We start from the raw sequence: 25356 nt of genomic DNA, 5'->3' as shown, positions 1-25356 counted from the left end.
ATTTAGAAAGAAATTAAAGAGTAAATGTTTGATAATTTAGATTTTGACCTAAAAGACATATTTATAGAATTATTTTGGTCAAATTGAATATTATTGGTCAAACTAAATATTTATTAAAGCTCTAATAAAGTTTTGCATGCAGTGGTCAAACTGAGAAATCTAATCAAATAGTGACAATGCTTGAATTGAAAAACCGTTCTTTCATAATTAAAAATGATAACGGTTACAAGAAACCCGTATCTATAACATAACAACGGGTACCACAAACCGTTGCTGGTGGTAATTTAGTAACGGTTTTCGAAATGCCATTTTCATAAACTGGTAACGGTTGTCTAATTATCATTATAAGAGCGATTTTATAATGATCTTTTGGAAACCGCAAAACTTTTTTAATAACGTTTTGTTAAGTAGCCGTTGTCACATTATAATAACAACGGTTTTCGTGGGAAACCGTTATTCGCATTATCGCGGTCTAGGTTTCCGCCAAAATTTGGAAAAAGGTAATCTAAGTATCGTTATTAAATGCATTAAACCATTGTGATATGCTCCTTATTGATTGCCAGATTTTGCGTAGTGGTTGTTTTGTAAATCTGTGGTGATCCATTCGGGGATAGGGAGGATATTGTGACAAGTGATGATGGTCTTGTAGATACCCATTATCTGTCGAGTCTCTAACAAACACTCGATGATTATCGGACTACAACATGCTTAGGAATCGCAGCGTTTAATCGACAGTTTTGTACAACTATACGTCGGAAAACTCAAAACGATTTCGAAAACAAAACATTTCAAAACTTTTCAAAAGTACCTGGAGTGTTTAATGCATGACGAAGGGGTCACAATGACACTAACTAGAGTCAAAACTGGCACTGGACCAAAAACCGACTCAAAAATTCAAATCCTGACTCCAACAACGGTCAAACACAAAAAACAAACTTCCCAAAACTTCCATGCTAAGTATACCCGGAATACTTGAATGGTCAAGTACAAATCATGTCATCCAAAACCTAGGATAGAACAAATCATGATTTCAATTGCGTGATAGTGACAAGACAGCTCGAAGACCCGCGAAATGGCCCGCGCCTCTTCGAGTAGCCCATGCGGCCACGTCGCTCAAAACGCACACAACCACCCATTTTTTCTATAAATACCCCACAAAATACCACCATTTAAAGGTACTCGAGTGTCCGCCCCCTCATTTCTCCCTTAAAATTCTTGACTCGACTTCTTAAGTCACAAACCGACACGTATTTTCGATACCAATCGAAAATACAAGTCATACAAATTGTTTGGTACCGTCATCGTGCATTAAACCACTTGACCGACCATCTCGACCAACTATACCATCACTAAACTTAAACAAAACACTCTTTACATTGCTAAAACAGTTTTCAAATGAGTTTTCCGACCAAACAAGTTGATACACTTTCGTCGATTTCTCGTCTCGAGCCTAGCATGTAAGTATAAGGGTGTAAAAATCCTCTTCTTTCATGTTTTTCATCTGTTTTATGACTATAACATGCTAAAACATGCATAACATGATTCAAACATAGGTTAGATGAGCCAAACCGGATTTTGGCCAGAGACAGGGGCTACTTGCGTAGCAGGAGGGCTCGCGCCTCAATGCTCTCTCAGGCCTTAATTCAGCCGTGTTTGCTCTCGTCTTTCCTTTTCTATTTCATTTCTTATTTGTAATCGGTTTTTACCATTTCAAATATTTTAAATCATTTTTTGATAAACTTTTAACCATGAAACATTTTCACCCTTGGTTCTTCATACCATGACGGTTTGATCCGTGTTTCGGTGATAATATTTGGTTAATTACATTTTAAAAGGTATTTTAAAACCTTTTATTTTATTTCTTTAAAACAAACATATTAGTCATAAACGCAAAATCATCCTTGGTTCCACATACCATGTCGGGTTTTTTTAACCCGAGTACGATGATAAATATTGACTAATTACAAACAAATGAATTTAAAACAATTAGTTCATAATAATTTTTCTAAGCTATTCATGTCAAGCTTGCAAAACCGAACTCGACATCGAATATAGTCAACATAATGATGATTATTCAAGTCTCGTTCTTCATATTGGCATAAAAGTGGTCTAAACGGCCTTTTTAAACAAAGACGGGTTCAAACACTCCTTTACAAACCGTTTTACAAATGATTTCAAACAGGTAGAAGACGTCCCTTTGGATCGTCTACTGCCTCGCGCCTAAACAGGCCAACTGTTTTCCAATTTTCAAACCAGGACAGGCCTGTTTGTATCGCCTGACGGCTCGCGCCTCAATAGGCTGCCTGATGTAGACCCTGCTTCCTTTCCAACACTTGTCTAGGACAATCCCGACTCTGGCTAACCCGAATATAGGACGGATAAGATGACAAACCTGCCCCCTTTTACATTGTATTTGCAAAATGCCTTTCTAAGACAAACGGATCACGTTATGCACCATAAACCTAACTCAGTAAATGGATGTTTAATTTCCGTCTTGCATGCAAATCAACTTTAAATCCAACTTGACATCAATTACTTGACATTTTGATAAACAACCGACATAGAAAGCTCACATGTTAGGTTCAAACTTGTGGATGCGCATTCATGCATTTACCCATTTTATCAACTTATGCATTTAACCAACCAAGATCAATCAGTAGAGGTCTCTACCACGGGCGGGATTGGGTGTCTGATTAAAGGGCTTCCCAATACGTACCTTCACCTCTTACTCAGAAACTTTGGATAGTGGACGACCTTATCCAGGGCGTACGAGAGTCATTCTAGAGATAGGATGCTAAAGGGGGGCGACTCCTTATCTTTAGTACATATGTCAAACACCGCTTTTTGCCTTGGATGACCTAGGTATAAAGTGGATTCGAACGGGTTCCAAACATCCCACAAATGCTTGGTGGCGACTCCGAACAACTCTCGCATCGTTTCGAGACTCTTGCCGAGACGAAACCGACCGATCTAAAATGATCTGGTCGAAAGCATTTTTACGCCGCCGAGCGTGGCTTTCAAAAGACCGCTGCACGTCTCATAAATCGGTTGGGCGTCGCAGGTAGACCATGTCCACAGGTCTTTAGCTTTGGGGACGAGACGGAAGTTATCACTTCGAGTCTAGCTTCCGCTGTCATGAGATTTATCGTTTTAGTTTCAGTTGTTAAACACTAGTAAAAATTTGTTTTGGATTTGGTTTTTGGAATATGTAATCTTTAATTCTTTATACTTTAATAAATTTTCTTTTGGAATGGTAACTTTGATATACTAGCCTCGGGAAACCGAGATGGTGACGGTCTCTCATGCTAGGATGGTCCTGGTAAGGTACCTTGGTATGTGGGGGTGTCACAAAGTGGTATCAGATCAATGATTCTGGAACCTAAAACCAATGAACAAATGAACTTAGGGTGTCTAATTAAAATGAACCCGGGTAGGAATTGTTTGGAGCTACCACAAAGGTTTGAGAGACGTCTCGAAACCGCAATGTTGCCCATACAAGTTCAAGCAGGTCACTACGGGGTGTGTCCTAGGAATCTGTGTATGCTTGTGTTTGTGTTTATGTCTTATAGTATGATATGCATGTTGTGGTTCGAGATGAGATGGTTGAGTGGCTTTATGTGTTGCGAAAAGTGGAGATGATAGTATGGCATGTTAGTAGAAAAAAGTATATTTTGTTTGTTTGGTAATGGAATCATGTGCATAAGATGTTGTAATGATAAAAGCTCATCTAGTATACTTTTTTTAAAAGTATTGAGTTGTCTGCGTTCACTTTGTTGTTGTTTAAGTTGTTTAGGCAAGAAAAAGTGAATTGTATGGAGTTTGATTTCGCTAAGGCTGTTTTTATTTGGTCATAAGTCGAGTTCTAGAAATGATATTGCTGTAATTTCAACATGAGGTGGTAGCTTGTCTTCTTACCATTCTAACGATAGGTCACACGCCCAAAATGACCAAGTAACGAGTGAGATATGACTGTTTTATGAAAACTGGATGTTGCTGAGAACTGTGTCGGTACTCGATTGAGTATCTTTCATACTCGACCGAGTAACCCATATTCGGCTGAGTAATCTTCCCGTGATAATTATGTTCAGCTTCTGGAGTCGTGAACTCGGCCGAGTAGTCTCATTACTCGACTGAGTGTCCTGTACTCGGCCGAGTACGTCATGCACTCGACCGAGTATCTCTTTGGGCGGTTGTTTCGAGTCGACGGTTACGTTCTTACATATTTTTTGAGCCGTAGGTTATGTGAAAAAGTATGTTTTGGGTCTTAAAGCATTCTTTTACAAATGTGACGGTCTTGATCCGTAAGTTGCCAGATGCTATGATGTGGAGAATGCCGGCTTATGCGGGATATGTGTTGGGTAGGGAGGACATGAGTTATATGTGGTTGTGAGGGATAGTGGAAAAGGAAAGGGAAGATTGATGGGCTTATCGAGGCAGGGAACATGTTTTGTGAGATGTGGTGAGCGATATAGTCGCGTGTTGAGTAATATAAAAGTAAGTGTATATGGGCAAGGATGATGTAAGTCTAAAGAAACGTGAGAGTGCAAAGATTGAGATGAGGGATGCGAATAGTGTCAAATTGGGAGGGGTAAGGATTTAGGGAGGGAGACGGTTAGGATTGTGTTGGTTAAGGATATACGTAATGGAAGGCCGTTATAGGGGGATAGAAACGAATGGTGCATAGTGAGATCGAGTTATGTCGCGATGTGTAGGTAGTGGCGGAGTTTGGGAATTTGGATTATCAAGAGGTAAGCCTAGTGTGAAATTCTTTGGGAAATTAACGGTATGAGGTAAAATTTTGGTTTTCTAGGGATACGAAAGGAAGATACAACTAAATGAAAAGTAATCGTTGGTTGTGTGGACTTAATGGTGACAAGTGTGAGTGAGTAGCATGATGAGAGAGGGTCAGTGATAAGAAAGAATGAGAAGATATTGATATAAATTAATGGAATTTGAGCTGTGGAGCAACGAGAAGGTAAACGGATTAATAAGAGTTAGGTAGTAGGAGGAAGGAGATGAATTATTAATTGGTATTATTGAGTGAAAAGAGGAAAGAGGGATGGAAGTAAGCTGAGAGAACGTTGACCGGAGTTAAGGAGCATGAAAGTAAGGAATCATAGAGATGTACGATAGCATCATGAGAGGGTGTGAGTTAATGGTTATATAGGAGTTTCAGGACAGCATGTTAGCCAGGAGCTTCGAGGAATTAAGGAAAGTAAAAGTTGGTAAAGTATTTGCACGATATGAGATTTTGGCAGTGAGTTGGGTGACGGTGCAATTAAGGATAGAATTGGAATGAAGGTTCAGGTAATTTTTGTTGATGGATTTGATGTCTGTCATTTGGGAGGTTATCCAGAAATAGGGACCGTTATATGCAGAGGTGAGTGTAAGAGGTTTGATATACCGAATAGTGGTGGTGTTGTGGTGTTGTCACTAGTGGTTAAGGGTGATGATAAATAGGAAAAATAGTCATTCTAAAGAGGTTTATTTTTATAGAGGCCGGATTAATATGTATGGTTGTGAGGGGGTATGAAGTGCGGTTATAAGAGGCGGGTGCTAGTAGTTGAGTATTAATGGTATGGTTACATTTGTCAAAAAGTGGTAGTTATGCGAATGGGAGAATGCGATAGGAGGGGAATACAAGTTAAGCACGGGGGAGAGGTAACCTTATCAGATGGTAACTTACGTGATCAGGATTGTCTAGTTAGATTCGATTATGGGTCCATGATATATGTAAATGTTTGTGTGAGGTTCTGACCTCATGAGTAATGGTATGAATAATATTCATAAGGTTAGTATCTGTGATACCATGTAATATGTTGCGTTGTGATCTAGTAAAGCAGTTTTAAGGAAGTCTTCTACTCAAGGAAGTTGTACTGAGTCAGTGTTTATAGGATTGTATAAGTTGCGATGAATATCGATGTGGTTGTTGTGCCTCGAGTGGCGATCCAAGCATGGTACTTCGTATTGTGATACGAGTGTTTTCGCGCTGCGGTGTAGTTGTTGGTGGCGGTGTTGCAATGTCGTCATCGATTGTGGTGGAGTAGGTGGGATACTGATGAGACGAACTTTCGAAAGTATATATCAGTTATATAGATTGTTTTTTGTTTACTGTTGTTTCCTGTCAAGGTCGGTCTGGGCATATAGATTGTCGTTTTGTTTATTAATGTTTCTTACCAGTTTCGGCTTGGGAGAGATGGTAGAGTATGATATGGAAGAAAGTTGCGTATGTTTCCATTGTTGTCATGGCATAGTGATATTCTGTTATTGGGACATAGTTGTTACAAGAGTTTTGTGGAATGGGTATGTGCTGAGCTGGAAGCGGCAAGTGGTTCGCGATACTTATTGGGACAGTAAGTATAGGGTGTTGGGAACTAGTATTATGTTGAGTTATAGATGAAATTTACGGCAATAAACAGGAGAACTTGAGGATCTAGTGTGAGTGTGTGTAACAATTGCGGATCGTGAGTTATGATTGTGGAGATAAGTGCATGTATAAATAAGTATGTCATTTTGCGGTAATGGTTATACTAAGGGTTTTGTGGTATAGGTTAGGTGGTGTGCCGAATGAATTAAGGAATGAGAGCGACTAGAGTAAGAGAGCCTTGGATATAGGAATGGATGTAGGTAGGTGTTGAGGCTTTAGGCGGTTATCGTTGACATGCGGTGGTGATGAAGATAATGAGAAGATATAGCTAAGGATCTAGTATTTGTGAGTTACGAGGACGTAACATTTATCTTAAGAGGAGTAGGATGCGACAAAGAGAGTTTGATGGTTGTACATGTTGTAGTATAATTGGAAGTTTGAGTGTGGTGTGGAATAAAGGATGGATTGGGTGATGATGTTTATGTGTATGAGTAAACTTCGAGGACGAAGTTCATTTTAAGGGTGGTAGAATGTAACATTCCGTTTTGGTGGTCGATCTTGTTTGGTGGATTGTCTTGGTATTGAGGTTGCTAGTAAGAATTATGGGAGTAGGACAGAGTTGGCAACACTTATGTTGTTGGTATTCGATGGTATTATGAAGTTAGAGAGGCTATTCTATGGTTGATGCTAAGTTGAGTGACTTTGTTGAGGTAGGCCTTGTTGGGTGAGTAAGTGTCAAGGTTGGGGGATGAGCGTTGAGTGGTGTTTGTTGGTGGAGTGGTAGGTGTGCATGCTACGTAGGTATGGGTGTTAACTTCGAGGACGAAGTTCGTTTTAAGGAAGGAAGACTGTAATACCACGGGTTTCGGATCTTAGGGGACTCGGTCGAGTAGGGCTTACTCGGCCGAGTATGTGTTCTGGTGTCGTGAGTTTGGGTTCTGAAGTGTCAGCACTCGATCAAGTAGGTCGTACTCGGTCGAGTACGTCAGGTACTCGGCCGAGTGCCCGGTTGATAGGCTATCGCACACCTATGCAAAGATAATATTTATACCCTAGCAAAACAAATGAATGTAGTACGTAGGGGTCGAACCACAGAGAGACGGGAGTTGTTAATTAGTTGTTATGGAGTGAATTTTACCTCGGTAGGTTAACGGTTGATTGATTGCTTTGGTTTGATGTGATGATAAAACAATAATAAAGAAAATGTCTAGGGAGGTCGGGTTACACATGCTAATTATGTAAATGCTCATGTCAAGTTAGGAAGTTGATTTTACGATAAATGTTTAGGCTTAAAGACACCCACCTTACGATATTAGTGTCAACCATAGACCGGGTCCTAGAGAAACTCTCGTCCATGACTAGGTCGTCCTACTACACATGCTTAGTCTAATTCAATTCCGTGCCTCTCGACTTTTAGAATGAATGAACAAACTTAACCAATGAATAAGGCCTTAAAACATAGATTAAACGTGACGATGCAAACATGTGATTGAAACAATTATACAATATTAACTTAGCCTCATTTTAACATTTATAATTTACTTAGTCATGCATGGTTTCCCTTACTCCTTAGACAAATGCAACTACTCTAACATGGTGGAAATGTAAACTAAACTAATGCTAAATGAAATGATAAATAACATAATGAAAATGTGAATTAGAAATTACCTTGCAATTGGAAATGGAAATGGAAATAGAAATAGAAGAACAATGAAGCTAGAACAAACTTGAAATATAACTTGGAATTAAACTTGAAATGGAATTGTAATGTAATTGCTAAAATGAAATGTAAACAAACTAAACTAAACTAAGCTAACCTAAACTAACTACTAAAATTTAGAGAGAATTTAGATGGAAAAATATGTGTAGAAAGATGGTAAGAGGTGTCCAAGAAGTGTCGACCAAAGCTTCTATTTATAGGAGTGAAGGGAGTAACGGAAATAAGCTACAGGGGGCCAACCCCGATCGGGGCCACCCAACCCCGATCGGGGTCGTGGTATTTCTCAAATTTCTCTTAATTCCGTCTTAACTTTGCACTTAATGTTGATGCGGAATTCGATGCTTATGTCTTAATGCGTCCGTCTAAGGTATCTTAAGCATCCTTTGGCATCCAATGCAAACTCTTATCATGGGCTTTCATTTGGATTTCATTTCTTTACATATCCACCAACTAAGATTGGTTTCCTCTTGCTCGGGTTTTCCAATTTCTTCCCAAAATGCCCCTATGCTTCCCGAAACTCCTTTGCATGATCAAGACTTGCTCTCATTAGCCTCATGAACTCTTGTACTTGCTACTTTGACGGGAAAAAGCTACCAAAAGCTTAATTTCCTACAAATCACAATGGAAAACAAACAAGCACAACTAGAACACGGAATTAGCTCACAAACACTAACATTAGTGCAAATGACATGTAAAATAGAGGTAAAATAGGGGGTTAAAATGTATATAAAATGGACCTATCACCGGTCTGTTACGGGTTATTTCCGCGATTTTGATTAAAATGATTGGAGATTATATATAAGTCGCTTGTCGGTTTCTAAAATCATTTCTTCCCAAACCTAAATTACGTTTCATTGTCCTCTAATCAACTTCATCAATTCCAAGGCAAAGGTCATCGATTGTGGGTCCTAGCATCTTATTCCGTGTCAATCGTCGTAGTAAGTATCTTATTCATGTCGATCTATTGTTGTTCTTATAAGTTAGCAAACCCTAGTTTGGGTTAATTTGGGGGTTTAGGGTTTGGTCATCGTATGTGTTGTTGATTGTTGATTATCGTTGTTATAGGTGATGATGCGTTACTCGTTGTGCATTTGTATGATTGGCTGCGGCATAACAGATTACGATAAAGGTAGGGTTTCCCTACTCGGTTTACTGTTAATTGATTTAAGATTGTGTTGTAATTGGTGTACGATTGATATTGTGATTATCTGCTGTTGTTGGATTGGAGTTGGTGTTGGTGTTGTGATGGTTAATGATAATGTTCGCGAGGTGCGTCCTCGGTTGAGTGGAGTCACATGTGGGAGTGGCTTCATGCCCTAATTTCGCCCTCTGTGGACCCGCCACAGGAGGGGATGTGCACATTAATGAACAGGGTTGTCGCTCGTTGATGAGCGGGACTTAGGTGGGTACGGATGCGGTTCCCCACTGGCAGGGCTACACACTTTAGTGTGTAGTCAGTTACGAGATGTGTTTGGGAGTTGGAGGTGGTTTGTGAACAGCTGTTTATCTTATCGTACTTTGTCTTATTTTGATTATGCATTAAACTGACCCCGTGGTTTTTTTGTAAATCTGTGGTGATCCATTCGGGGATGGGGAGAAGAATGTGACATGTGATGATGGTCTTTAGCTTTGGGGACGTGACGGGAGTCATCACTTCGAGTTTAGCTTCCGCTGTCATGAGATTTATCGTTTTAGTTTGAGTTGTTGAACACTAGTAAACATTTGTTTTGGATTTTGTTTTTAGAACATGTAATCGTTAATTCTTTATACTTTAATAAATGTTGTTTTGGAATGGTAATTTTGATATACTAGCCTCGGGAAACCGAGATGGTGACGGTCTCTCATGCTAGGGTGGTCCTGGTAAGGCACCTTGGTATGTGGGGGTGTGGGGGTGTCACACCAAAATTGTTCTAAACCAAAAATGACGAAAATTGTTCTAAACCAAAAATGACGGTATTTATGAGACTAGTCTTTCCCTGTATATGAGATTTTGTAAGTTGACTAATGATTCCGAGCATATTGAACCTTAGCTAACAGATCTGCAAACATCTCTTTAGTGAGCTTTCCTGCATTTAGTGGTACACCAAGGTATCTAAATGGGAAATCACCCTCAATATACCCAGTATCACTCAATATCAACTGCTTAACCTCATCCCTTACTCCACCTAAATAAATATTGGTCTTGTCAGGGTTAGCTTGCAGCCTAGATAACTGTGCAAATTTGTTCAATGATTGAGTAACTGATTGCACAGATGAAAGATCTCCTCGAGTAAATATCATCAAATTGTCATCAAATATTAGATGATTAAGCCTCATTCTGCCACACTTACGATGGTATGAGACATGAGATTCTCCTAAGGAGTCTAGACAACACCTTCATACTTAATACAAAAATAAAGGGAGATAGGGGATCACCCTGTCTCAACCCACTTTCTCCCTTGAAAAAACATGTAGTATCTCCATTGATCTTAATGCTAAACCAAGTTGAAGTTATACAACCCAGTATCCACTTCTGAAATTTCACTGGAAAGTTGAGAACCTGTAACATCTAGCCTATAAATTCCGATTGTAAAGAGTCAAAAGCTTTTTTGATATCCAGTTATCCACTTGAGGAGGCATCTTGGGGAGACAGCTTCTTGTCCATAACCTTTTACCAGGGATTGTGTGAGCATTTATTTTCATACATGCTTCTCCCTCGCACAAAAGCTCCTTGTTCCTTATAGTAGGTAGTTTTGCTTAAGTTAACAACTGATTTTTTTTTGTTTTAATTTTAAGCCCATGGGTAGGCCTTCCTATTTAAATGGGCGGGCGTGGACAATCAACTTAGCCCGCTGTAATGGATACGGAAACAAATTTAGGCCCGCCTGACACCACGTCCGGCCCAAGCCGCTAATGATCACTTAATTCACCTCTACTTTGTGTCAACCCCATTGGAGGGAATCCATTAGCTGATTGTATAACAAAGATATGGCGGACACTGGCATCGCTTAACAAAGTACTCCTCTATAGACAAAGCTTTATCCAGCCTTGCACTTGACGAATAATCAAGTATCAACAGAATTACCCCTTAGCCCAAGTGTGAAACGGACTTGAAAAGACAGATACGCTCATCTTAAACAAAAACCAACTCAGAGCCTCGGAGGCACGAGAGGGTAAGAGAATATTCCCAGGTAAATTATATCATGCTCCAAGCCATGATACTCTTAGGGAGTTATTGAGAAAAATAAAATATAAAATAAAGACAATAAAAAATTATAAAAACAACCACCCACTATGCTACAATTCAGTTATACTGCTCAATACTTAATGTTACGTATTATACAAAAAACCTATCATGGATCTATTACTACTCAATTAAGTAAATTTCATGTTTTTTGGCCAAATTATTTTGCATTATTCGCTTTGCTACGGTCTATGAAGCAAAATATTCATGATTATTATTTCGTTGATTTGAACGAGTTCACAAATGAAGATATCGATATTCACAAAATATAAATAAGTGATATATTCACATGTGTTATGAAATATTAATTAGTGTGGATGTCCATTGGGCTTATGCCCACTAGATATGTAATTAGGGTTCCGATTCACTCTTCTCCTATGTACTATATATACTCCCATCAGTAATGAAGAAGATAGATCTCTCTCCCCTCTCAATCTATTTTGCTTATTTTTTCTTCTAAGAGGCTGTTTGGTTCAAAGTGTGAGAATGGAATGGATTGGGATGAGAATCCAGGGTGGAATGGAGTTATAACCCCATACCTTTTAACACTTATTTGGTTCAATTTTGTAATGGATTGTAATTCAATCAACAGACGGAATGTAACTGGTCATAGACAATGAACTCTACTATTCAATCCTGCGAAAATAATTCAATCATGTGCATATTTCAATATTACTTATACAACAACACAATTTTTTAAGGCAATTGTCATACGAGTCGTCATACAACCCGTAAATATTGTTTAAAGCAATAGACACATGTATTATTGCAACGAATCATGTATACCTATGAACAATCACAAGCAAATTTTTTTATAAAAGCAAAAAAAAATATTATGAAAGTAGAAGATGAAGACTTACGTAGAGTAAAACAACAGCAATTTGGTTTTTTTTTCTTTCTTAATTTTAGGTTTTGTATCCAGGAGGTATTGGATTTAGAAACTTGGGGAAGTGTAAAGTATGGGATTCCAAGGGATTGAGGTGGATTGAGAAACCCTTGGATTTCTAAATCCATTCCAAAAGTGGTCAACCAAACACTTAAATCGGTGATATCCATTCCAATCCATTCCATATCCCCCAACCAAACACCCCCTAAATTCTCTCTATAATTAGTTCTTTATTTTTTATTTTATAATACGTTATCAGCATAAAACTCTATTAATTGAGCATGTACGTTTTCGTTATTATATTTAATGGAATAAACTGGAACAATCTAATTTTTATTTGGCCGCAAATCCGTAGCCGTCAATTATTCTTCAACCCTTAATTGATCATCAAGTGTTCTCCACTAATGGTCTTGTTTGTGTATTTGTTTACGGTAAGAATTACTTAATGAAAATCCAAACAGAAAATCTTAATTCATGGCTAAGTTGTCACGCGTATATGACCCTTATTTTAATTCATCTAAGGTAGCTTAACAAAGGTATTACATATGAGTTCAAGAAATTTGGGGTCTTTTGTTTATATATAATACGGAGTATATAATTGGTTAGTTGAGTACTTTGCGTGATCTATCTTGAAATTTTCATTTTAATTGACAGTGATACATAAATACATGTACTCCGTATATTACTTCTTGAAGTAAAATCTTCATTGAAGTAATGACTCATTAAACTTGAGACGGTCTCCTATCGATTTAATATTTTTTTTTTTTTTTTTTGGTCAAGAGAAGCGGATTACATCCATGAAACGTTAAAGAAAGAACAACAAAAACAAAAACAAGCTAATGAAACTAAAGCTTGAACCGAAACATTGGTACAACTCGTGGCCACGCCACACCTCCCATGTCTTGCTGGATTAAGTGGAATAGCTCCATCGGTAAGTTGGTATGATCCACACGGCATAGTTGATATGGCTGGGAAACTCCGAGATTTGCCATCCAATCGGCGCATTTGTTTGCCTCACGATAAATATGAATTACCTGGACTTGCATATGTGAGTCATTTATAAACGACTTACAAATTTGCATTAAGTGCGAGTGTGCCGTGGGGAATGATTCGTGAGCCTCCAATACTCTCGCAACCACCATGGAGTCCGTCTGAATTATAAGCCGTGTTATTTTCCGCTTCAAAGCTATCATTAATCCACGTCTCAAAGCCATCAGCTCCGCCCTAGTGACCGTCGCAATTCCAAGTTTTTCTGCAAAGGCTTCAATAATGTGACCACTTGAATTACGAAAAATTCCATCTGCCCCGGCCAACCCCGGGTTGCCCTTCGAAGCTCCATCAACATTCAAAACAACCCAATTTACTGGTGGTGCTATCCATCTGACGAAAATTTCCTCATGCCCTCGGTTCTTCCTACTCAAAGCCTCATCAAGACCTTCTTTCGCATTTAAAACCTCCCAAATTCGTTGTGTAAGGAACGTAAAAGGGTTCTCGGGAATTGCTGCCATTCTATCAAACACCCTATTGTTTCTCCAACGCCATATCCACCATACAATCACAGTGAATGTAGTAGCCCACGCTCTCAATTCAACACAGCCTTCATGTTTCAAATTGGCAGCCACCCATTCCTTAACTTCCATAATCTCCAAGAACTTGCGGTCTTTGACAAACGGAAATAGATTCCAGATTTTACGAGCTTGGCCACAATCTCGAAGAAGATGCAAGGTCGTCTCCTCCTTATCTCGACAAACACCACAACACGGTCATCATCGTAAGATTTCTTTTTGCTCTATTGACATTGGTCATGATCCGATCATGAAGAAGGAGCCAAAGGAACATGCGCATTCGTTGAGGAGCCCAAGTCTTCCATGGAAGTTTCCATAATCCGTCATTCCCATTACCTTCATTACCCCGAATTAACATGATAGCTGATTTCACCGAAAAGAAACCGGACGAAGTCCCTGCCCGGTAAGTTTGATCAGTGTTCTCTTCGCCCGGAACAACCTCATAAGACGCTATTGTTTGTAGGATTTCTGGGTTAAAAAATTCCGCAAAGACGTCCCATCTCCATCCCAACTGAGCATCCCACATATCAGCCACCGTGTAATTTATGATATCCTCCGGTACATGATGGGAAGTAAGCTCTATCGAGGTTCGGGATCGCCCAACTCTGCTTTGCAAAAAGCAGTCCGCACTCCATTACCAATCGCAGATCCCATCCCTTTTTTGGTCACCTCAATTGCCTCGACAATGCCCTTCCAAGTGTTAGAACTCGTCGGCTTCGTTTTGAACATTCCCAAATCACACCTCCCTTTGCAATATTTATGTCTCAAGACACGAGCCCAAAGAGCATTCGGTTCCGTGACCATTCTCCAACCAAGTTTCGCCATGAAAGCTACATTTACTTGGCGCATGAACCGAATTCCCAAGCCCCCATTGGTTTTCTCATTAGTCACCATATCCCATGACACAAGACTTAGTCCTCGGGATTCCTGGTCGCCACCCCATAGAAACCGACGCGACTTCTTATCTAATTCATCACATAAAGATCGTGGAAGTCGTGTTGTTTGCATAACATAGGATGGAATTGTTGATAAAGTAGATTGAATTAGGGTAGCCCTTCCTGCCAGCGAAAGGTTTTTGGACCTCCAACCCGTCAATCTCTTATCCACACGTTGGGCAATATAGTCAAAGGTTTCTTTCGTCACTCTGCCATTAATAGTTTGTACCCCTAGATACACACCCAGGTCCGTGGTTGATTCAATATTAAGTGAGACGGTTTTATATGACATCATCATATATCTATTTAAGTGAGACGGTCTCTTATCAAACTAATATGACATCATCATATATCTATTTAAGTGCGACGGTTTTATATCTATTTAATTGAGACGACTTCATATCTATTTAATTGAGACGGACTCATATCTATTTAAGTGAGACAACCTCATATCTATTTAATTGAGACGAACTCTTGTCTACTTAGGGGTTGTTTGGTTACCCATTCTAAAACACATGAATTATTATTCATGGGATTTACAAATTGGATGAGTTGTTTGTTTGCCCCAAATCACATGAATTGAAATGATGTGGGAATTTGTTTACCTAGGCCCCCTAGGTAAGTGGGAAATTGGGAATTCCTATGGAATTCACTTCCTACATCCCAACCAAACAACTTTCTTCCATTTCATGTGATTTACAAAATCATGGGAACTCTTACTTCCTTGGAACTTCAATTCTCTTAGCGAACCAAACGACTCCTTAATGTGAAACGGTCTCGTATCTATTTAACATGAAACGATCGTCATTTTAGTTTAAGACGATCTTCTATCAATATAATATGAGATATTCTCCTATCTGACATAATCTTCGGTCAGTTTAGGGTGAGGCGGTTTCCTAACTATCTAATGTGAGACTTTGTCCTATCTATTTAATCTGATAACTAGTTTAGATCTCACACAATGAATGCGCGGTATTTATAGAGTTATTAATATAGACCTCGTGCAATATATGCACGGTATTTATAGAGTTTGACTTTTTATTGTATTATTTATAGAATTTAAATTCACAATTCACTTATTTTTCATGTTTCTCCTTAATGTATTTTGATTAGAGAAACTAGGTTTGTGATCCGTGAGATTCACGAGTTTATCTGTTTTAGTTTTGTTATTTTTATCGTATTGTTTATATTTGTCTGAGCAATTAGTTGATCCATTTAAAAAATATAGTCTTCAAATACATAAAAATTAGTTAGTTAATGCCTTATTTTTTTGACAATTTTGGTTTATTTTCAAAACTATATATTGTATTTTAGTTGTTATTTTGATTAATATACTAAAAACATGTGGTTTAAAAAAAAAGTTAGCTTTCAATGAGTCCAGTAATTCATGACATCGTGTAAAAAAAAAATGCTTAAGGTTGCTTTTTGATTAGATTGTATAGATTTTGTACTAAATTTTCTATGTAAAAGTTTGAACATCGCTTTGTCTTCCGGCAAATAAAGTTAGTAAGTAAAGACGAAAGGGTAAATTAATGCATAATGTTGAATTATTTCTCTTTTTTTTCCTTCTTTTTTTGAAAATAATAAATCTCACAATGTAAGGAACTTAAAACATATAGAATTATAAGGTTTTTTTTATCTTATCAATATTTTAATTGTCATAATCATATAGTAGCATAGTTATGAACTTTAATAAATGCTAGTCTTACTATATCATCTATACCAATTTGTCAAAAATTCTAAATTTTATATTTTTGCATAAATGATAAAATGAGTTAAATACTAGTCTACTACAAATCTCATTGCAATCTCTTATGTGTTATAAGACATATGCATTAGATAATATGACATGTACGCATAAATATTTGATAATAATTTACATTTAGCCATTATCTATGTCAATAGATTTTTTTTGTCCAACTTGTTAATAAGATTGAGATCCTTGCAACTCCATTTTCATTCTATGAGAGCTATTCTTCAAAAGACAAATGATGAATAAAAAAGAAACACGTACCAAAATAAAAACATACATTTGAAAGTTTCTGAAATACTAAATTTTATTTATGAATCTAAAAACAATTAGTCATTCACATTCATGTAGTCAATTTTGTAGTTAGTTTATAACATAGTATTGAGTGGAATGGAGGGAATATTTGTTTAAGCAATTTTAGTATTTCTCTTCTTCAAATAGTCTTCTTTATCCAATGAACTATCCCTACAAAAAAAATCCACTGAGTGATTAATAAACAAAAAACAAAATGGTAGAATTTGATTTATGTAATATTAACCTTATCGTTATTAATTTAAGGTTTTCCTTAAATAATGTAAGAAATAGGGTATTGAATCATAAAGATGTAAGCATATTTACCTATGAATAGCACAACTGCACAAATCTTGATAGCCCCTGAATGAGAACAAAACAACATATATGTGAAGATTAAAAATATGAAGATTACTTCATAACCAATGGAACTTAAAAGTAAATAAATAAATTATTAATTTAAAACCTTAGTACACTTACCTTGATGTTGATTAAATGATAAGAAAGATTATTGACACATATATATAATTCTTTTGGCGATGGGGGTACAAAAATATTTGCTTGAATTTTGGCTCACAAATGTTGTCTTCCATCAAACATTTATAGCCAAATGATGATGCGTTTTATGACGTTTGGTTTTTTTATTATTTCCAAATTTAATACATACATAAATATCTATAAATGGTTTATGACTTTTGAGCATTCATCAGTTCACATACACCTTCTCCTTGGGACACCATAGAGTATGGTGTAGGCAAGAAAATAAACCGAACTTTATGAGATATAGTTTGAGGTTTTTGCAATTTTGTAAGCTATTTTCTCACTAAAAGTTTAAAACCCGACTATAATAGCCTAAATGACTCCATATGAGATATGGATGGGGAGGGTCCCTAACTTGTCATTTTTATACATTTGGGACCACAAATGTTTATGTTCAGAACCAATTTATGTATTTGTGAGGGTTATCCAAAATTGAACAGCATGGTTTTTACTCCTCCAAAACGAGAACAAAGAGTTTGTGGCTCATAATGCTGTCTTTCTAGAAAGATTTTTATTTTCTGGAAGACAGAGTGGGAGAAATTTTGAACTTGCGGAAGTCCAAGGCCCCATAAACAGTGTACAATACTAGAAGACGTTCTGTATTGAGGCTCAGTGGTTATAAGGAGGTAATTTTGCGATAAGATTGCGTTACTTTTCGGAAGTGACGAATCTTCAACCCTCATCGAAGGCTTTTCTATAGTATGAACTCTATGTGATGGCATGAAAGCATACAATTCGAATTGGTCTCCTTACACAAGATGTGATAAGGAAGGAAACATGAGATGTTTTCTAGACTTGATTCAAGGCGAATACTTTGATAGATTACCTTGATCTTTTCATAAAAGTTACATAAGATGTTTAAAATTTGGGTTGGTTATAGAGAGTTTTGTGACAACCCAAATGCCTTTATCAATTCGTATGTTCTTAGCAATATAGCTTCTCATGAGGATGAGATTCGGCAAATAAATAACGAAACTTTCTCCTTCGGAGAAGTTTTGTTGATCTTGTCAATGCTAAGAAGCCAAGCATGCTTGAAAGATCCCTTTTGTGATCTTATATACGTCAAAGAGTTGGAACCTTGGGTTAAATCATGTCATTAATCATAATGGTATTACTTGAGTTGTCGAGGTACCATGATGATACATGGAGTTTAGTGGGAGCTAAAGTGAGTTTCTTAGTCTAAATATGTGCTTGACATATTAGCGACTAGAAATGTAGCAAAGGTGATATTTCTTAGTCTAAATATGTGTTTGACATATTAGTGACTAGAAATATTCTCGGGTGAATATTTGAGAGTAGCATGGCGCATATAAAATATTTGGATCTAATGAGATAGATCTCCATGGATATTAGCATTATAGTCAAGAGACTTATGTGATAAGATTCTTGACTCATTCAAGTTGTTGAACAATTAATATGATCTCTTGTGCTTCCGCTGCAGGATCTATTAAATATGCTAAAAGCTTCTCTCGTCGGGACTTATCATGTGTCATTACCAATCATTTTCTAGTGAGTGTCACTAGATGATTATCAAGAGCATCCTTGAGTACTTGAGAAGCACTGAGGATTTACTCTTGTTGTTTGGAGGAATTAATGAATTTCGTTTAAAAGAGTTACACGATTACATTCCTATGCTTATAAGATGTTATGAGCCTTGTTAAGGAATGGTTAGCATGTAAGAGTGTTATGTGCGTAAAGAATAATATGTATAAGAAGTTATACATATATGTATAAGAAGTTATAGATGTATAAAGCAGATATATATATGAGGAGTCATACATAAAAGATGTCATATGAAGGATGTGTATGTATAAGTGTTATAAGTACAAATCATAAACCAAAGCTAAGTACATTACAACATCCGATGTTGTAAAAGAGATAATCGATATCCGTATTTTAATGGAACTAAAGTAGTTCTGTTAGCCGAATATCGTCTCCCGAGAGACTGTGAAAACAGTGGGAGTGTTTGACTGCCTTTAGAACCAGAGTCTAAAATTGGTTTAGACATGTACTTAGAAAGGCTCTATGTGATGAAAAAATTGCATAGAACAAAGGAAAATAGCAATGGAAATTAGAGTGATGCAACTGTTGTTAATCCTCTAACCAAAGCCGTAGGCATAAGGTAGACATGATGGTTATGTCATCTCAATGTGATTAAAGAGTATACCATAATTGTTAAAGATCGTTATGTGAATATTGGATAGCGTATTAATATTTACGTAAGTCATGATCGCATTCATTGTTTGAGTCTCTTTAAGAACTCAATTATTCAGTTTGACTGAAAACAATAATACCTTGTTTATCCGAATTGGTTGTGGAGACAATGTTGAACCCCAATTCAAGTGAATAGGATGAACATTGTATTAGCCCCTAGTCACTTAATGAGGTGACGTCTCGGAGTGACTAGATTGTAAGACGATTGATGGTAGGTTCAGTACCATAAGGTCATAAGGATGACTAATCGTATACATAGGCAGACTGTGGGACACTTTGCCGGGCAGTGACATTTATAGAGTCCCTTAGATCTATTACAGATGCTTGGTCGTGGCGGGGACTTCTATGATATTCCTATGAGTCGATTCTTTAAACTAGAGACTATTATCTGAGCAAGTGCAGTTTCCGAGTGACTTTGGTTTTTGTCCTAGGTCATGTCGTGAAAGGGGGCTAAAGGACATCTACTGGGTCATGGTGATCTGTATTATGCAAAAGGATAGATAGGGCAGACAGAAATTGTCCACTCACGTTGGGTTTAAACATCTCAAGGCCACTCGAGAAGTTATGACTACAAATGCGTGGCCACGCTCGGAAGTAATTTGTGGGAGATTTTTCCGGTCAGGTAGTCACACTCCCGATCGAGAAAACCACTCACGATATGTTCATGTGCAAGTGCGACCTGAAAGACACCTTGCATTGAGTGGGAGATTGTTGTTAAAACGGACAAGAGAATCGGTAACACACCCTTGTAGAGTACAAGCAGGATATTGTTGGGATAAGGACTTATCCACAATTGTGTGTTATAATCATCCCACAGCTTGTCTCGGACAAGTGGAAGATTGTTGGAGTATTTGTCCTCCACAATAGTGCGAGATAATATTATTAAATCTCATTAAGGAATATGCATGGGATATTCATTGGCAATACTAGTCAGCTAATCAACGTATATCGGTAACGGTTGGCCAACTAGGGTTTGACGTTACTGTCGTGAGACGGTGGTGTTCAGCTGATCCCTTTCGGTCACACCTAAAGGAACGAGCCCCAACACGAAAGCTAATTAATTGTATGAGATACAGTTTAGTTAGTCCCTTGATAAATTGACTAAGAGTTAGTCGATTAAATTGATTTAGAGAGATATCGAGTTGTGAACTCGAGGTGCGGAAATTATTATTTAATTATGCGATAATTGAATAATAAATTATTTGAGACGGGAATTAATGATTAAGCAGTTAATTATTAAATTAGTACTAATTGACTAATGTGATTAGTATTAGTACGTAATATATATGTGTAGCGGTACACGTATATTTACGGAGTATTTTGGACGAAATTAATCGAGTAGCATTTAAACATAAAACGATGTTTAAATAAAATTTACACGTATTTGTGCGACAAATATTAGAACCAAAATTGACCCGTAAATGGGACATTGACCGTGTAAATGGAGTGTAGTGGATGATCATAATCATTTCACTTTGCTTATTTTTCTTCCATAAGTTGTCATATGATCATTATGCATGTCATAATGGATTGGACAAAAATAAGAAAATCACTCCCTCACTCCACCTACTCCCTCCAACCGTGCTCCCACTTCCTACAACACTTTTGTGTTGTTTATTTTTACACACTACTTCATTTTTGTGTATTTGCATGTGAAATGGTTGTTGGTCTTTTCTCTCTAAAATAATAAAAACCCATAATTTACTAAGATGTTAGTAAACAAATTTATTACTAAGATTGTTAGTAATATTTACATATTATCAAGGGTAATCTTACTTAATATCTAGTTAGTATTAGTAAGATTATTGGGTAAGTTCTTGGGTAGATTAAGGAAGGAGACTTTCTATTTTGGAGGTTGGTTTTTGGAGGATCTTCCATATTCATATAGCTCAAGAACAAACTAGATAGGTGATCTAGTTTGTGCCCATTTTCACCATTAAAATCAATGTAAGAAAATTGTTTTTCCTTAATCTTTGCGTTAATATGCTTTTATATTGCATGCATGTTACATAGATCACATAAACACAAATTATGAGATAATTTGAATATTAATTAGAGAGTCTAATTAGGATCTATGATCTTTCAGAGAAAGTAAGTGAAAAGTTGGTAAAACAATAGAAGTTTTATCATATTAAATTACACTTGCAGTGTAATATATGAAGCATATCATTTCTAGAAATTCTAATGTATGATCATAAAAGTATATCCATATGAAACGGATACATATTTGCGCGCAATATTCAATTGCCAATTGAATTAGGGCTTTATAAGTCCATTTAACAGTCGACATATATATGGTTATTAACGAGCTCATTAACATGAAATCCATCCAAATCATGGATATTGAAAATAATACTGTACAGTTTGCATCAGCGACTCATCATGTGCATATAGAGACTAATTATATCATCTTTGAATTAATTTCGTATTGCATCACTACATTCTTTCATGTCATATAATTTAGAAATTAGTCACATATCATATAAATGCACATTGTTATAATATGTCTTGCGAAGAAAAGTTCAAGTGATTTCAAACTACAAAAGTGACAAGATCATTTGGAGTGAAGCTGCAAAATCGTTATGAATGACTATCGTCATATTATAAAGTTTGAAGCGATGAGTGATTCTTGTTAAATTGAAGACATCTATTAAGTTGATTAAGTACGATGGCAGTTATTTCCAAGATCGAGAACTTTGTCACATCATGAGTAGCATTAGCGTTTTACAAGTGATGTAACCATTAGGAGGAGTGTGCACGCGTTGTACTCTTTTTTCTTACTAGTTGTTGTATCGCGCGCGGTGCGCGCGATACCCCAAGATATTGCGACTCATTTATTTGGATTCGCATCGATTCATGCATAAAGTGTAGTTTACTCGTAGACGTTATAATAATTAGTTTTTACGATTGTTGTCTGCCTTGCATAAGCTCGATGATTATTTTGCTTTTATTTTAGCGCATCGCCATATAGTAGTAACAATAGAAAGACACCCTATCATCATATAGTAGTAACAATAGAAAGACACCCTACTTCCAAGAACAATCGGCATGAACTAACACTACATTTCCAAGAAATACCATGACCACAAATAAAATGGTGCAAGAGAGGTTACTCTATGAACTGAAGAACGCCTCAACATATCAGGAATATCGATGGTGAGGATACCTTCAAACCTCGAGCATTTTGAAAATTTAAGACCGAGGTTGAAGGCATTAATTTGTAAATGTACCTCAACTCACCCCTCATCATTCCTCTTTATTCCACCGATGAAAACTATTTCAGAAGAGTAGTAACAATAGAACGACACCAACACACATCACATTACTCAAAGACAATCTTACAAGCACATTACAAAGAATAGCAACACACGTGCTTTTATACAGACCCTTAGGAGCAACACTGAAATTATTTTATTTACTCCTCAAATTATTTTATTTACTCCTCGATTCTGACATTATCATATGCACTATTAACCTCTGCATTAGCTAGTTAGGAACTTGGCATCATGCTGGAACCTAGAGGCAGTTTGTTGACTTGAACCCATATTTCCTCATGCGGTGAAATTGCATGTTGCTGAAACGGATGGCTGTGGAGTAAAGTTGTCAAGTTGTCTGATGAACATAAGAGGAAGTCAGTACTTGCACTATATAGTAAAACTACCTTAGCTATTGCGAGGGTTAATGCAACATGATATTTGGAAATTTTGTAGAATTAACAGGCAGTGCTATTGTGAGTTGCGGAGAACCATGTACTATTTTTGCTAAAATTAATAAAGGACAGATATATAGAGTGCAGACTATCAGGTTAGACCTATATGCAACGAATTTAGAAATAGATCATCTTAGATTAGACAATATGTGCACAAGGAAAGTGCGGGTTGGATGTTATGTGGTCATATTTAATTAGGCAATCTTGGTTTAAGATGTTAGAAGATAGGTACTAAATATAATAGACTTGAGCACCATTTTATTATACCACTCATTTTTTTACGTACCACTCATTACTCTCCTCACTACTCCATCTACAATAACAACTGCTATCAATCAGCCTAAACAACAAGGGTATTTAAGAGAAACACTTGGCTACGTAAGCGTTGATGTTCCGCTAAAAAGCTCTCGGCCCAAGCCCGGAAGAGTCATGTGTTCCTATCTGAGGTTCTCGCTCTCCTACAACCCGACTCCTCGGCCACATTGCAAGGTTAAGAGGCAAATAGTTTGACAACAACCTTATGAAGTTCATCGAAGATAACGAATCAACTTATAGTCAATCGATTGCAGGATAAATAAAGTTGTATATCAAACAATTAGGAAACGTATATCAGCCTACCTTCTTGTGTGTCTTCTGCTTAGCTCCTTCAATCACGTTCTAGCAGTGATTGTGCTCAAAGTCGCCTCACCTTCATAATTGAAACTTATATCAGCCTACCTTCTTGTATGTCTTCTTCTTAGCTCCTTCAATCACGTTCTAGCAGTGATTTTTCTCAAAGTCGTCTCACCTTCATAATTGACCCATAACAAATCAATGGCATTATCGAGAAAGTACGGAATATACAATCAGCAATCTAATAAAGATAGCAAACAATAGCTTCTAAAAATAAGGATATTACAAAGCCAACATAAAGCTCAATCAAATGTCAAAAGGGAAAAGCCCTATAAATCACATTTTCTCTATAAAAATGAGAATAAATGAACACTCGAACTATCAAAATGCAGCATTGAAAGTTAGCCTTGGATTACAGAAATGGTTCTTAACTATGAAACTTGTAGCGTGACATGATCAGGGAATACATCCCCATTGTAGAAGTATAGTATCCGAAAATAAAGATTTGTAACCTGATACTTTATTAAACTATCAATCTTATGTAAGAAAGATCATAACTTGATACTTTAAGCTGTATTGTATACGAGAGATGCGTACCTCTCAAATTTGCAATATCCCGGCACGGCATGCAATCCATTTCTGTACCTTATGCCATTTAGTTCATTATAATGTCTATGCAGCTCAACCTAACAGCAATAATTGATGCAAGTAAGAAAAAATCAAACACGATATAATTTACTATACCAATTGCAATTAACATAATATTGACGAGTCTATCACAACGACTCATTTAGAACAAGTTGTAGTGTGATAAAATATATTTCATCAACATTTTTCGTGTCCGCAAGCTCTCTAGAAATATGACGCGCCAAAAAAAATAGACTACTTCACTTCTTATTATCCCGATAAGAAAAGGATATTTCGCTTAACAACTTTAGGCTGAGAAGTATCAAAGAGTTCACATAGGTGCCCAAGAGGATTAGATAAAAGTGAGGAAATAAGAGGGATTGATTAAGGTGTAGAGAGAGCCAATTTACCTTCACATGTTTTATGACCCATCCCAAGCTTGTTTGTAGAGAGACGTGATAAGAGCTTTAATTATTTGTATGCAATGCATCAACTTGTTTGTTAACGTACCAGACGCGTAGAGAAAACTTATCGACATTGTCATCCTTCTTTAGCAGCAGCAGGCCCGACAACTCTTTGTTGGTCAGCCCAACTTCAAAAAGATCTGAAATTGAATTAAGCCTTTTAAATTATAGTAAAAAAAACAGTCTAAACTCATAAACCATGAACAATTCACTTCACATTATAAATACATCAAATTTTCACATTTAAATTACAGCTATCTCTACACCTCAGTCCAAATTATATTAACTCATCACTAATAAGCACCTATGAAAGTCAACTCCACATTCCATTAGACAATTTGATAATGAACTCCGGAGAAAGTGTCGACCTTTGTACATCAAATAACAAAATGCTCTCAAATATGTCACAACCCGATTTCATAAGCAAACTGATCAAACCGGTGCACGGACTTT

At 36.9% G+C, this 25356-nt stretch overlaps 1 long non-coding RNA gene across 1 annotated transcript; it reads right to left on the bottom strand.

Annotated features, from left to right (window-relative positions):
- Window positions 1-22660: 22660 nt before the first annotated feature.
- Window positions 22661-25039, bottom strand: LOC141614785 (uncharacterized). Its single transcript, XR_012529365.1, has 3 exons — window positions 24850-25039; window positions 24410-24498; window positions 22661-23987 (listed from the first exon to the last, which is right to left on the bottom strand). It is a non-coding gene; the product is annotated as an uncharacterized LOC141614785 (long non-coding RNA).
- Between the last annotated feature and the right edge of the window lie 317 nt (window positions 25040-25356).

This window comes from Silene latifolia, chromosome 11 (assembly GCF_048544455.1).
Source record: "Silene latifolia isolate original U9 population chromosome 11, ASM4854445v1, whole genome shotgun sequence".
NCBI classification, from domain to species: Eukaryota; Viridiplantae; Streptophyta; class Magnoliopsida; order Caryophyllales; family Caryophyllaceae; genus Silene; species Silene latifolia.
This window is presented reverse-complemented; position numbering and strand designations above follow the sequence as displayed.